Genomic DNA, 12,907 nt, shown 5'->3' with positions numbered 1-12,907 from the left:
AAAGCTCTATGAAAACATAAAAAAAGGGGCTAGATAATGTTTTTTTCTGAAAATATCAAACTTCCAGAATAATAATTTTTAAAAGGCCATTTTATGTTTGTCCCTTCTATGCATATTAATGACCTTTTTTCACGTAAAGCTCCATTTATTAATCAAAACCATTCTGTCTCTCACCCAGGACAAGATAACCACGATGCTGTTGGATTGGAGAGCATACCCAAAAATCCATTTGGTTTGCTATTCATTGTGCTTATTACAAGATCACAAGCAGTCCCAGCCCTGTTGGGTTTCATTGCCCAGAACACAAAGGAACACAGGCTTTGCCCAGGGAACTCAGGGAAAGTGCAGAAGATTTAGAGTCAATCCTGCCTTCGGGCAATGGAATATATTCACTATCTTAAACTCTCTGCTGTGTTTCTGCAGTCTTATCAAAGACTCAAAGTTTATCTTCCTGTTTCTGAAGGTACAAAGTCTCCCATAGCTTTAAAATCACTGTCAGGCTGGGGTTTTTTTTCAAAAACTTCTAGCAAAAGAAAAAAAAAAGATCAGAAAAAGCAACAGCAGGTGTCTTATTCATGATGTGCAATTTATTCCTTTGTTGAGACAAAAATCATTTCAGATTCTCCTCACCTACCTACTGCTAATGCATTACAGTCCTCAGGTTTGACATTCATCTTGGCCAGGTAAGCCATCTAAAAAACATTCCCTGTGGGGAAAAAAGAAAAACAAACTCAAAACCAACCAAACAAAAAAGCACAACAAGAACAACAACAAAAACCCACAAAAAATAATCCCAATAAACAGTAAGAATTTTAAAGAAGCAATTCTTTTAAATTGTTGTAAAATACTATTTCAAGGTGGAAATAAAAGACCAGAGGGGTTGGGCTCTGAGCACCCTGGTTTAATGAAAAGATTCCCTGCCCATGGCAGGGGCCATGGCACTGGGTGATTTTCCAGATACCTTCAACCCAAACCATTCTGTGACTCTTCATCCAGGCATCTCCTTCTGTGAGAGCCTGACAGCAGATTGATGACTAATTGAGATTGTGGCCTCTGGGCAGCTAATCTGAGCTTCCATCAACCCCTTCCCAAGAAATTAGGGAGATTTGTAGACATTTATTCTAATCTGGTGAATCTTTCTGACTTTTCTTGTTCCAGCAGCTGTGCTTGTCAACCACAGATAGAGGAGGGGGGAAAAAACAAAAACAAACAAGAAACCACCAATAAGGCAAAAGCAGAGGACTGTAATAATTTGATATAGAGCTCCTCATGGGAGATGTCTGGATCTATAATTTGGAAATGCATTACCTAAACGTGAAGTTACAGAGCGATCGCCATAACCGATGAAAAGTACAAGAGAACCACTGGCTAAAACTTTAAACTTTACCTGATAAAATGAGAATAAAGGCATTTAAACTTAGAAATCCAAAGAGACTCAGCCTTTTTTTAGCTTTAGTTTCTTTTTTAGCCTTAGCAAGCTTGAGCATTCCTCCGAACTCCCTGGCTTTGCTGGAGAATTGTTGCTCTCAGGTTTAACACAAGAACAGGCTGTGGCTGTAGGGCAGCCTGCGCTCAGTTTTGGTTTTCTGCCAAGGAAAGGCGGATTTCAGCGGGCAGAGCTGCAGGTGAGCACTCAGCCCTGGCCTGGGGAAGGCTGGGATGAGGCTGCTGGGGCTGCCCGGTCCCGGGGAGCCGCAGTGCCCCGGGACCATCGTGGGGCTGCCCGGTCCCGGGGAGCCGCAGTGCCCCGGGACCATCGGCGGGACTGCCCGGTCCCCGGGAGCCGCAGTGCCCGGGACCATCGTGGGGCTGCCCGGTCCCCTGGAGCCGCAGTGCCCCGGGACCATCGTGGGGCTGCCCGGTCCCCGGGAGCCGCAGTGCCCCGGGACCATCGTGGGGCTGCCCGGTCCCGAGGAGCCGCAGTGCCCCGGGACCATCGGCGGAGCTGCCCGGTCCCCGGGAGCCGCAGTGCCCCGGGACCATCGGCGGGACTGCCCGGTCCCCGGGAGCCGCAGTGCCCCGGGACCATCGGCGGGGCTGCCCGGGCTCGGCGTGCCCCGGGTGCCCTCTCGTGGGGCCGCCTGGAACAGGGCACCCCGACCCGGCCGGGGGTGAAAAATCCGCTTAAACTGCGAGCAAAACACAAGGAATTGTGATGTGTTTGTCCTAAAGGCTCTTAAAAATAGCTGTCAAAAAGCGCTTTGTGTATCCCGCCCGCCGGAGCTCGCAGTGAGCGATGTTGATGGACCAGAGCGGCTTCCATTAAAATTAAATGCAAAGCTTGGTTTGACGGCAGTCTGAGCAGGCTGAAGCCTCGTGTGTCTTCCCAACACTAGTGTGTATGCAATTTATTATAAAATAAATCAGCTTGGAAAGAGCCAGGATCTTGTATGTGCACTCACCAAGCTCGCACACTCGTGTGCCACCAGAAACAATTGAGTTTTCTTCCCCAGCAACAGGGACAAGGACAGTGTGCTGCAAGGATGCAGTGTCCCTGTGTTGACATGCCTCGACAAAAAAAAACTATCCCTGGACAGGTTAAACCCCAAAGGCCATGCCTGAAATTTCTCTTGGAGTCAAGAGAGCAGTCCCAGCCATTCAGCACTGAGGATCTGGAGGGGAAACTGAGCTTTCCAAAATAAGAAATAAGGACATGGTAACTATTGTGGCTGCCAATCACAGAGCTTGAAGCTCAGTGTTTCCATGGTCAGGATCAGAATGCTTCTCTCTCATCCAATCCATTGTTTCTCAGAAACTCGGTGTCTTATCTCCCGTGTGATCCAAGGCCGTCGTGTTTGTGTCCATAGGAACACTTGTGAAGTCACAGAATTGCTTGACTCACCAGAGCAAATCAGATGAATTAGAGCAGAAAAGCCCTCCTGAGCAAGCTGGAGGCTCAACAAGAATATGGTTTGCAAATACTGTGCTGGCTTTCTGCTGTTCCTGCAGAGAACATGATGCTTTCACTTGATTTCATTACTCACAAAATCGCTGGCACTGAACCCAAAAAGAAGGGGAACAGGGTTTTTATGGCCAGCAGACCCCAAGCCCCTCCCAACCATGCCACAGTGCTGCAAAGAGCACCCTGAAAAAAATAACACTCCCTTTTTCAGGGCATCAGGGAAGCAATTTGATCCTGGCTTGCTCACAAAAGGTGGATCTGGATTACATGACTACCCATATCCACAGAATTGTGAGAAGAGGTTGGGAATGAAGGTTCCATCTCTTGGAATCTCTCACACCACAACTATTCTCAATTAAAAGCTCCCCGGTACCAAACTGTCCTGTGATATTTGGTGGTAATTTTCCTGTACACTTTCTGCTATGAAGCCATGAGGAAGGGGAAAAAATAGAAATATCCTTCTGCAGCAGTATTCTAGGGTTGCTGAGGATGCTGAAGATGCACTGCAGGGCTGATTTTCCACCAGGTTATCTCAGATACTCTCTCAGCTGTCAATTTACCCCTTGCACATATTTAGTGATGTGCAGCCAACAGTGCATCCTTACATTATACAGAACATTTCAACCCTTCCAACCCTATCTTGCTCATTAATCAAATACACAAAAGCTACAGGACAGTTCCCAGCACCAAAGCAGAGCAATGTCTGCCCTCGAACCTGTAGACTGCTCCCTCTTTACACCCTAGTCATCAGGTTTTCTCTTTTCTCTTTGGGATGACAGTAAAATTTATCTGGTCAAACCTTTCACCCTTCCTGTACAAACCTTCATATGATTTTTCTGGCATCACAGTTGTGGGAACAAGAGTCCATCCACAACTCTGCCTTAAACTCACCTAGTGTTTATTAAAAATTACACTCTTGTGAGATATAAATAACACCTTGCCCTAGTGAAATGATGTTTGACAAGAGAAAATGATGTAATTAGGATTAGGGCTGCATGTGGCTTGGTCCAAGAGTGGCCTCGGGAGAATTAACTTTGATTCTGTGTTTGACACATCCCCGGAGGGGAATGACTGCAATGAGCAGGGTCTGCCCAGGGTTTCTGGCAGACTGAGGAAAGGGGATGGGAGGGGTTGGGACTTGCAGTGGGGGTGGCTTCTGTCACCACTGCAATCTGCCTCTGGCCAGACAAACACTAGGATAAGGTTTTTAAGGAGCAGCCTGACTTCAGGGGGGCCGAGTTGGCCGTCAGAAATCACGAGGCAGCATTGCACATTACACTCCTGATATTTTATGTTGCTCATTCAACAGCGAGTGACATCTGTTCCTGTCATTGTGGTGCTAATTCACAGATTCAGTGTGTTCTCTAATTGTAAAATTAGCTTTAATAAGTTGGAGCCCCTATGTGTGCACACTATTGGGTACAAAAGAGAGATTTTTCTAATCCCTCCACAAATGAGTGATATTGTAGATATTAAATGAGGTTGTTAGTGCCTGCAGAAGCGTGGACTGTGGATTCAGATAACATTAAGTCCTTGATGTGCTCAGTTACCAATCCGATCTCCTTATGGCCCTGTTTTACAGGAATTACTTTTGGTTAGTGCATCCCTTCTGTTTCCTCCATGCTCCAATTGCATGATGCTGGGACAGATGTTTAAGAAGCTGGGGGGGTGTTTATTATGGGGTTTTTTTTTTTAGATAAAGTCTCAAATCGAGGGGGAATACTACATTAAGCAGCTTATTCACTTTTGTGAACATTTAATGACTTATGGTCATAGAGATGGCAGCCACTGCAATAATCAGAGTTTCACTATTGTTATCCCTTATTTATCCAGTTCTCAGTATACCAGTGAAAGTCTTGTAATGTTGGGATTTTTTTCCTTAGAATCACTGTTCCTGAAAACAAGTAATTACTTAATGATGTTGTATTTGCTTACTGCAAGGTTAGGTTTCAAGCCTTTGTACTAGTAGACAGAGGATTGAAAAATGAGACTTGAGGGGATTTTAAAGGCTGTATAAAAGTACCCTCAAAATTAAAATTAAAAGAAGCACAAATGTTTATTATTATTGTGGTTTTGGTTTTTTAAGCCTCAAGACTGAGCATAAAAGCACCTCTGCAAAAAGAAATAAAGTGCTAAAACTACAGATGATTAAAGGAAGCTCATGAATAAGATATTAATTCTCTATAACATCAAATTATTAATAGTTATCAATTATGGGCTGGATTGCTTTCTAAATGCTTTCACAACTATCTTTTGCACACAAAACACCCCAACCCTTCCCAAGTTTTAACTGCAATCTTGGTGCTCTTGCACTTTTCCCACAGGAGTTGTGCTCTTATCCATAACTTTTCTGTGGGATATTTTCTCTCTCTGAAGGCATCACAACTACCACAGCTCCCAGATTGCTATCCTGCCATCTCCAACAAGAGATGGATGAAGCAGATTGATTAATGGAGCCTGGAGCAACAAATACAAGAGGTCATAAAAAACAAGCCTTAAGTAGTGCCCTAAAACAATGCAACAGCTCCGAGCCATTTAACCAGCTGACCTAAAATAAACCATGGATTTCAGGATGACTTGACAAAAAAAAAATAGGTTTTTGGTTTTTTTTTCCCTTGGCAAAAGTGATGCATTTCCACAGAAAATATCAATTTTGCTGCAACCACAAGTGTCTGTCAAGTCATTGCAATGGAAAAGTTTCCAACCAGCTCTAATCATTAGTCACTTGAAAATGTACACTGAAACAAAGGACATTTTGGTGTACATCTGCAGCCAATCAAGAGATTAATTTGAAACAAAAGAAGTCCATATACAGTTGGAAAAACAAAAAAATCAGCCAAAGTGTGCAGCTGCCAAGAATGCAACCTCGAGAGAGCATCTGAATGACACCAAGATATGTTGTTCCACACTGATCTCGGGAAAACCTCGTTTGATTGTAATGGATTTCTGCACTCTATCATATTTTTACAATCCATCACAGTTCTGCAACATTTAGGGCCATATAAACCACGTAGACTCCATCTATCCTATTCCTCAGTGGTTTTGACAAAGCAAGATTCTACTCCTTGTATGAATCCTGAAAAACAAAATATAGGAAAAGGGAAAAAGAAGAGGAAAGTAAAGGAAAGAAAAGGAAAAGGAAAGAAAAAAAATACCACTTAAATAGAACAATTTTTTAATGGTTCTCAAGGATAAATCAGGTGCACACTGTAAGTGGCACCACCTCATAGTCCTTTTAATGATGGACTTATACTTGAAAAGCTGCACACGACATCATAAAATTTTAGTTATGAAAACATAAATGGCTTCCAAAAAAAGAGTCCATTGTTTAATAAAAAAACTCAAACAACACAAAATATGCCCCCTGGGAGTTCAAAATTTCTTCCTTGTGCCTGTCATTCTAGTAAAACAGAGATCTGCTTAACCAATAACCAAAACAATTGGCAGTCTCTTTGCTTTCTCAAATTTACCATCAATATGAAAACCAATGTGAAAATTTCAACCGGCCCAGTTAGCAAGAAGAAAAATGAGAATATGTGAAAAATTCAGCTAAAAGCTGCAGCAGCACCTCAGGTTGTATTTTTTTTCAAAACAGCACACTGCACACAGGGAGGTCTGTAACAATTTGTGGTGTGGATATGCAGTGCACTTCCATCTACAGGAGCCTGGCAATATTTTAATTACACTGAGAAAACTATTGGGTATGTAGATACTGTCAGAAATGGAGACTGGACACCAGAACAGATGTTATTTTCCAGAATACAACCATCATTCTAACAGGCAAAAAGAAAGCCTCAAAGATCATGTAGTTTCTAGCACAGGTCCCATAAAGTGGGAGATGATACTGAAAAATGTGGCTCTTATTGAAATGGGAATTATCCACTGCCCAGGATTTCTATGGGATGGTTGGTACTGCAACAATTTCACTCCCTGGAACGAGGACAATGCACCACAGGAACATTCTAAATTTCAGCTTCCTGACCTGAGTGTTGACATGTTGATTTTGAGAGTTCATTCAAACTTGTCCTTCAGTTTGACAGCTTTAGAGAGCCAGTCATGAGGATCAGCTTGTTGAGATCTCCCAGTTTAAGGCACTCTCCAGTGCTGGTGAGGTGTCTGAAAAATAAAAAAAAAAAAATCACTGTGCCATGAGACATGGCAGACCTGGTTTTTAATTCCTCTTTCAAGAGCTGCCTTCTCATCTCTTCCCTTCCTTTCTCTCCCTCCCAAAATTCAGGACTGATCCCATACTGAACGTTGCTCTGCTCTGTTGGGACCAGTGAGAGCAAAGGGAAAAAGCCTGATGTTCCATCAGCAATATCTGAATCACAAAGCAGCTTTGGGATCAAACCAGCCAGGCTTTGCCACTTATCCAGGTCTGCAGCAGTTTGGAAAGGAAGAGAGGGGTTTGGAAATAGAGCACATTTACAGGAACACCTTCCAAGTGAGGGGCTCCAAAATAGCATTTTCTCCTTTATAACCTGATTGAAATAATCATCACACAGTCAAGCACAGTTTGTTGGTTGCACTCAAAGCAAAACATACTTCCAGCTGTGAGAGATAATTACTATTTATTGACTGGCTTTTGAGGACTTTTATGCTATATTTAGTTTTAGGGCTGCTTGGGGTTTTTATTTGCATCAGAGGCATTGATGAAAAAGGCTGTTGCTTAGAGCAGTCAGCTGCCTTCTCATGATTAACCTCTTATTTCACTTCAGAATATGTTTCACCTGCAAATGTGCTGGGAAATCAAAATTAATCCTGGGCAAATTCCCACAAGTGCTCCGTTGAACCAGTAAGTGCATTCATCAGCATTACCCACTGATAGCCCTTTGTTCTTGTGTAGTGGAGGGGGTTTTATTTGAGTGTCTTCACAAAAACCAGAAAGGACAGTAAATTACACCCATCCTGCTGCAGAGGGGTGATTTTAGATGGGGCTGCACCAGCTGGAACCAGTGCTCTACCCAGTGAAGTGTTCCTACTGCCTTCAGTGACCAGCACAGTTCTCCAGAGGCAGAATCAGAAACCAAAAAAATAAACACAGAGGAGTTTTAACCCCTTCATCTCCAACAGTCACAGTAGGGCTGCGTTCTCAAGCCAAGAAATTCTAAATCTCTTCCAGGACTGTTTTCTCGAATGTAATTTCTGTCAACCTTTATCTTATTTCATTTGGAGGTGGCTTCAGATGGGACTCAGGGTGTGTGAAGGCACTGAGGAAACTGTCCATGCTCTGCTTTCAGTGTTGACTTCCTCTTTGGTGTGATGTGAGGACAGTGCAACTGGAACTATGCAAAAAATGCAGAGGCAAACAGGAGAGGTCAGCCTGTAGCTCTGGTGCCACAACTTTGGCAGCTGCAGGCACACAAAAGGGAAAAGCACAGAGAAAGAACAGTGGATCAAATCAATTAAAAGGTTTTGCTAAAATACTCTTCTTAAATCAAGATGTTTTTCTTTGGAACTGGGCCTGAAGTTTAAGTCACCTCAAACTGAAGCATTTCATTTTGAAGCAAACAATGTCGCAACTGAAGCGCTGAAAACAATTTTTTTTTCCTTATTTTGGTTTTTTTTTTCGCTGAATGGCTCCAAAGAAGTCTTCAGACAAATCCAAAACAGTTCTCATCTTCCCCAGCCTGTTTAATATATTCATTAGGATCCCAAATGGTCTCATCATGACATGCCAATTGCAAAAGTCATCCCCTGTCTTTACAGGGAAGTTGTGGAGCACACATGAGTAATCTCAGAATTAAAACAGCCAGAAAGAAGCAGCAAGATCAAGCAGTAATAATGTTAAGTGTTTGTAAAAGGTACAGGACCATGGGTACCAAAAAGGATTGAAAAGATACTTAAGGATTTTAAGGATTATTGGAATCTACAAGAAAAGTCAGATTGATATGTCGTCCTTGTGAACCTGGGGTGCAGATTCAGACAATATATTGTAAAAATACATCTTTAGAGCAATACTGCTATCAGCAGGGCAACCTCCCAACAGTCCACCACATGTTCTACATTACCATCCCTGTATAAACACAGAGAAAGAATAAAGAATCAATTTAGAATTACTATGAGAAGATTGGAGATACTATACAGGATATTTCTGGATACATATGTATTATATATATATATAAATAACATATACATATAATATATAGAGAAATACATATATTTCTGCACCGAATGCAAAGATGGGAGTAATAAAGAGAAGAAGGAGTTACAAAACAGCATTCCTGCTTTTGAAAGTGACACATAAGTTCATTTTGCAGAATATTTAAGCATCAGACAAGTAGGGACCTGAACCCCCCTTACCATTAAGACTGAGATCCAGACTGTCACCCGGGTTACTGTAGCCACAGAGGTTTATTATCAAACTACAATCTCAATTGTAATTTCCCATCTGAGAGTCCAGGCAGCACACCTGTCTATGAACCAGGTACTGCTTTGAAAAGGATTAAATTCTGTCTCCTCTTGAATTTAATGGAAGCCTTTTTTATTAACTTCAGAGGCAGAAAGACTAGACCAACAATGAAAATTATATCCTAAGGCAGAGTGAGATCAAAAGACCTTTAACACTATGAAAATTAACATATTATTAAAATTACTGGAGAGTCCAAAATTGGATTCAGGTCGATTTGCAGGGTAAGGGTAGTCCCAGAGTTATGTATCCTAATGTTTGTAATTAAGGAGAATAAGCAAACAATTTTAAGGCAGAACATGCCATTTAAATAACTACCTTGTCTGAATTCAGCCATGCTTGCACAAGACACTGCAAAGTGAAATAGATGAAACTTGAAGTCCCTGGGAAGTTAGGACTGTTCTAGTGGAGCAATTTGTGTCCCCTCCCAATAACATTTGCCACAGCAGAAAGAGGCAAAAGCCTGAAGGCATATTCTTAAAGATACTCCACAAAATCCACTCCAATTTGTTTTGTCCCTCCTTAGCAAAACTTAAAAGAATAAGAGCAAAAGAAACAGTCAGGGGGTTGGGGTTTCTCCCCTCTAGTGTCACAGCCTTGCTCAGTGCTGGTTTGCTAAGCACAACCACAAAAGAAATAAAGAAATTTTATTAGCTGTGGCCCAAGGGAGTATGTCAGGTAGAGTCTGCCTTCTCCACCCAGATAAAATGCTGTTCCTGATGGAGGGGCAAGATGCACTGCAGGACTGAGAGTAAAATGCTGCAGTGTGGCAGATTCATCCCACTGCTTATCTATTTTCAGTCACAGGCTCTGTTTTGCTTCCCACCTCTAAAATCTACAGGGCAGGCATGCCCAAAAGGAAATCATTTAAACATAATTAAGGCAGTGGACTTGGCAGTGCTGGGGGACTCAAAGATCTCTGGGGTCTTTCCCAACCTAAATGATTCCTGTGATTATGAACATCACACCATATAACTGCCTTGAACTACAAAAAAAGAAAAAAAAATCTATTCTAAATATTCCATGATATGCTCTGGTTTTCATTTGATAAAACTTGTAGAGAAGAATTCATGCTATTAATCCAGTTTTCAGTAGGAAGGTGTACATATCATCACCAGTAACCTCTTCTCAAATCACCATAAAATAAAAAGGTCTGGAGAACAATCTGTTTTCACGATTAGAGACAAAACTGGACTTACAAGTGAGAGTGCCTGTGTGTCTCTTAGGAGGAACAAGAGAATGGAGAGTTGACTTTATTGCTTGCTCGTGCTGTATCTTGCATTTAAATAAATGACTTGTTCTAATTCACAGTGAAGTCAACTAAACAACTCCCATTGTCTCAAATAATTAATCAAGTCCAGGAAATAATTTCAGAACTTTTCAACACCACTAAATTAATTCAAGAAGATGAAGAAAGAAGATAGATTACCCAAGAAAAAAAATAGAAGAAAATAAAATTAAAAATGGTTTTTATATGAATGCATAAGATGCTAACCCTGTGACTTTGAAATATTGGCTGCTGTTCCCTGGGCTCCTTAACTCAACAGAACTTAATTTTAAAGGAGGAATAGAAATTTTCATTACATCAACTGTGAGCTGGGGCAGTTTTTTCAAGAAAAGCACAGGGATTATGGTCCTGTAGGGAAGAGACAGCATCACATCACCATCAAAGGCTCTTTACCACCAGACTGCTGTGCAAACTGGAGCCGTGTCACCATCCCCTCCTTCTCCACACATTTTTCTCAGGAATTCTGGGGCTGTCACTGCGCTCCACATGGAGCTGATGCCAACAGATAAACCCTGAGTGAATCCTGGTAGGAGCCAGGCCACAGAGGGAATGCACAATGGCAAATTGGCCTTCCATAACATGGCAGAAGTGACTCGGGACATTAATTATTCAAGACAAACAAAAAATCTTCATTTCCAAAAGTGTCTGTAGGACTAGAAGTGCAGGTAAGAGGTCAGTCTGGAGTTTGGGGATCTGAATCTCCCCTCTGCCTTTTGAATTCATCAGGCCAGAGCTCAGTTTTTCCCCTGAGGAATGGAGACACTACAATTGCCCAACATAACAAAAGTGACAAAAAGAAAAAACACACCAAAACCACTCCAAAATCCTGAAGTCCTGACATGCAAACAGGTGTTAAATTTATATCAGAGGGAGAAAAAAACTCTAAAGGTGCATAAGCCTTTTTCTGTGTGAACCTCCATGAACTTCCCCCTTGGATTATGCCTTTCTAGCTGTGTGTACAGGAAACTGAAAAATGACTGTATGGAAGAATACTACGGAAGAATATTATGTCTTAAGGGCTTCAGTTTGCAGATATTACAATGGATAGCTTAACAGATATTTTAATGCCTCTCTGACTAATGCCGTATTTCCTAGTAAATGTATAAATATATCATTGTTAAATAAACAGTCCTCTAACTTCTTGTAATTACACACAGCTGCAAAAACCTGTTTGCTCAAATGTCAGGAAGCAGCACAGAACTTTTTGCCTTTTCAGATTTTCCCATAACCCCAGGCAATTTATCCTGAATCTTAAGATGTCATATGTATATTTTTTCCTTTTTTTTATGATTAGAAATCAATTGTTATTTTTAAGCTTTTATGGTGCATTCACTAATAACATACTTATGTTTTAGCCTTTCCTTGGAGATCTTTGACCAGGCAAAGCTTTCACAAAGATTTTACTTAAAGCCAAAATGGTTGGAGGTCAAGGTTGACAATCACAGGTGTCAGCTTCCCATGATATCCACAAGTTTATTATCTGCAAACAACTCTGCTACACTTCACCAATTTAAATCATTGTGTTGCCTGAAGTGTCTGAAATTTATTGAGTTTCCAACAAAAAAAAGAAAAAGAAAAAAAAAAAAAAAAAAAAGAAAAAAAAAAAAAAAAAAAAAAAAAAAAAGCAGGGTCATAAACCCACAGAAGCCATTTAGAATGAAGGATGGCCCTAAATCAAAGCCTTGATCCAGACTCCACTGCAGCTGAAATTCAGATCCAAACCTACTCACTCAGAAACCAGTGATGAGAGCCATACAAATATTTTAATACATCTAAAATATTTCTATACATACAACTTCTCCTCTGGCTTCTTTCCTTGGAATGAGTGAAATCAGAATCCTAAGTTCAAGCTCCCTATAAAATCTGGGAAATGTTTTATCCACCTCCAGACTCTGACAGCCTTACCTCCTATTTGAATCCTACGCCAAATAAGAAGTAAAATTTCTGTTTTCCAAGCAGCCCAAGATTTAAATACTCCAATATCACTGAAAGGAAAAGAAAATAAAGGAAAACCAAAGATCACAACCAAACCCCCTCCTTTTCTAAACTCACTTCAATGTGTTAGAAGGGTTGCTGCTTATCTATTCATTGAATAAGACTAATAGGAAGTTTTATTTCTTACTACTCTGCAGGATAGATTCCTTTATTAAAAAGGGAGTCATTTCACTAAATTCTGATAGCTTGTTTATAAGCATAAAATTTAGGAATAACAAAATCTAAAGACAAGGATAAGCTCTCATCTGTTTTAGATAAGATGGCCTCTGAGCCAAAAGGAGGAAGCTATAAATACTTTTAAGTTTAGTTGAGC

The 12,907-nt window shown here is 41.2% G+C and overlaps 1 long non-coding RNA gene across 1 annotated transcript in view; it reads right to left on the bottom strand.

Annotated features, from left to right (window-relative positions):
* LOC134549552 (uncharacterized) overlaps positions 1 to 12,907 on the bottom strand; it is a 62,740-nt gene that overhangs the window by 16,666 nt on the left and 33,167 nt on the right. The window contains exons 3-4 of the long non-coding RNA XR_010080129.1: positions 6,885 to 7,018; positions 635 to 706 (exon numbers count right to left, since the gene is read on the bottom strand). This is a non-coding gene — a long non-coding RNA (uncharacterized LOC134549552). The remainder of the gene's footprint in view (positions 1 to 634; positions 707 to 6,884; positions 7,019 to 12,907) is intronic.

The sequence above is a fragment of the Prinia subflava genome, chromosome 4 (genome assembly GCF_021018805.1).
Source record: "Prinia subflava isolate CZ2003 ecotype Zambia chromosome 4, Cam_Psub_1.2, whole genome shotgun sequence".
Classification (NCBI taxonomy): domain Eukaryota; kingdom Metazoa; phylum Chordata; class Aves; order Passeriformes; family Cisticolidae; genus Prinia; species Prinia subflava.
This window is presented reverse-complemented; position numbering and strand designations above follow the sequence as displayed.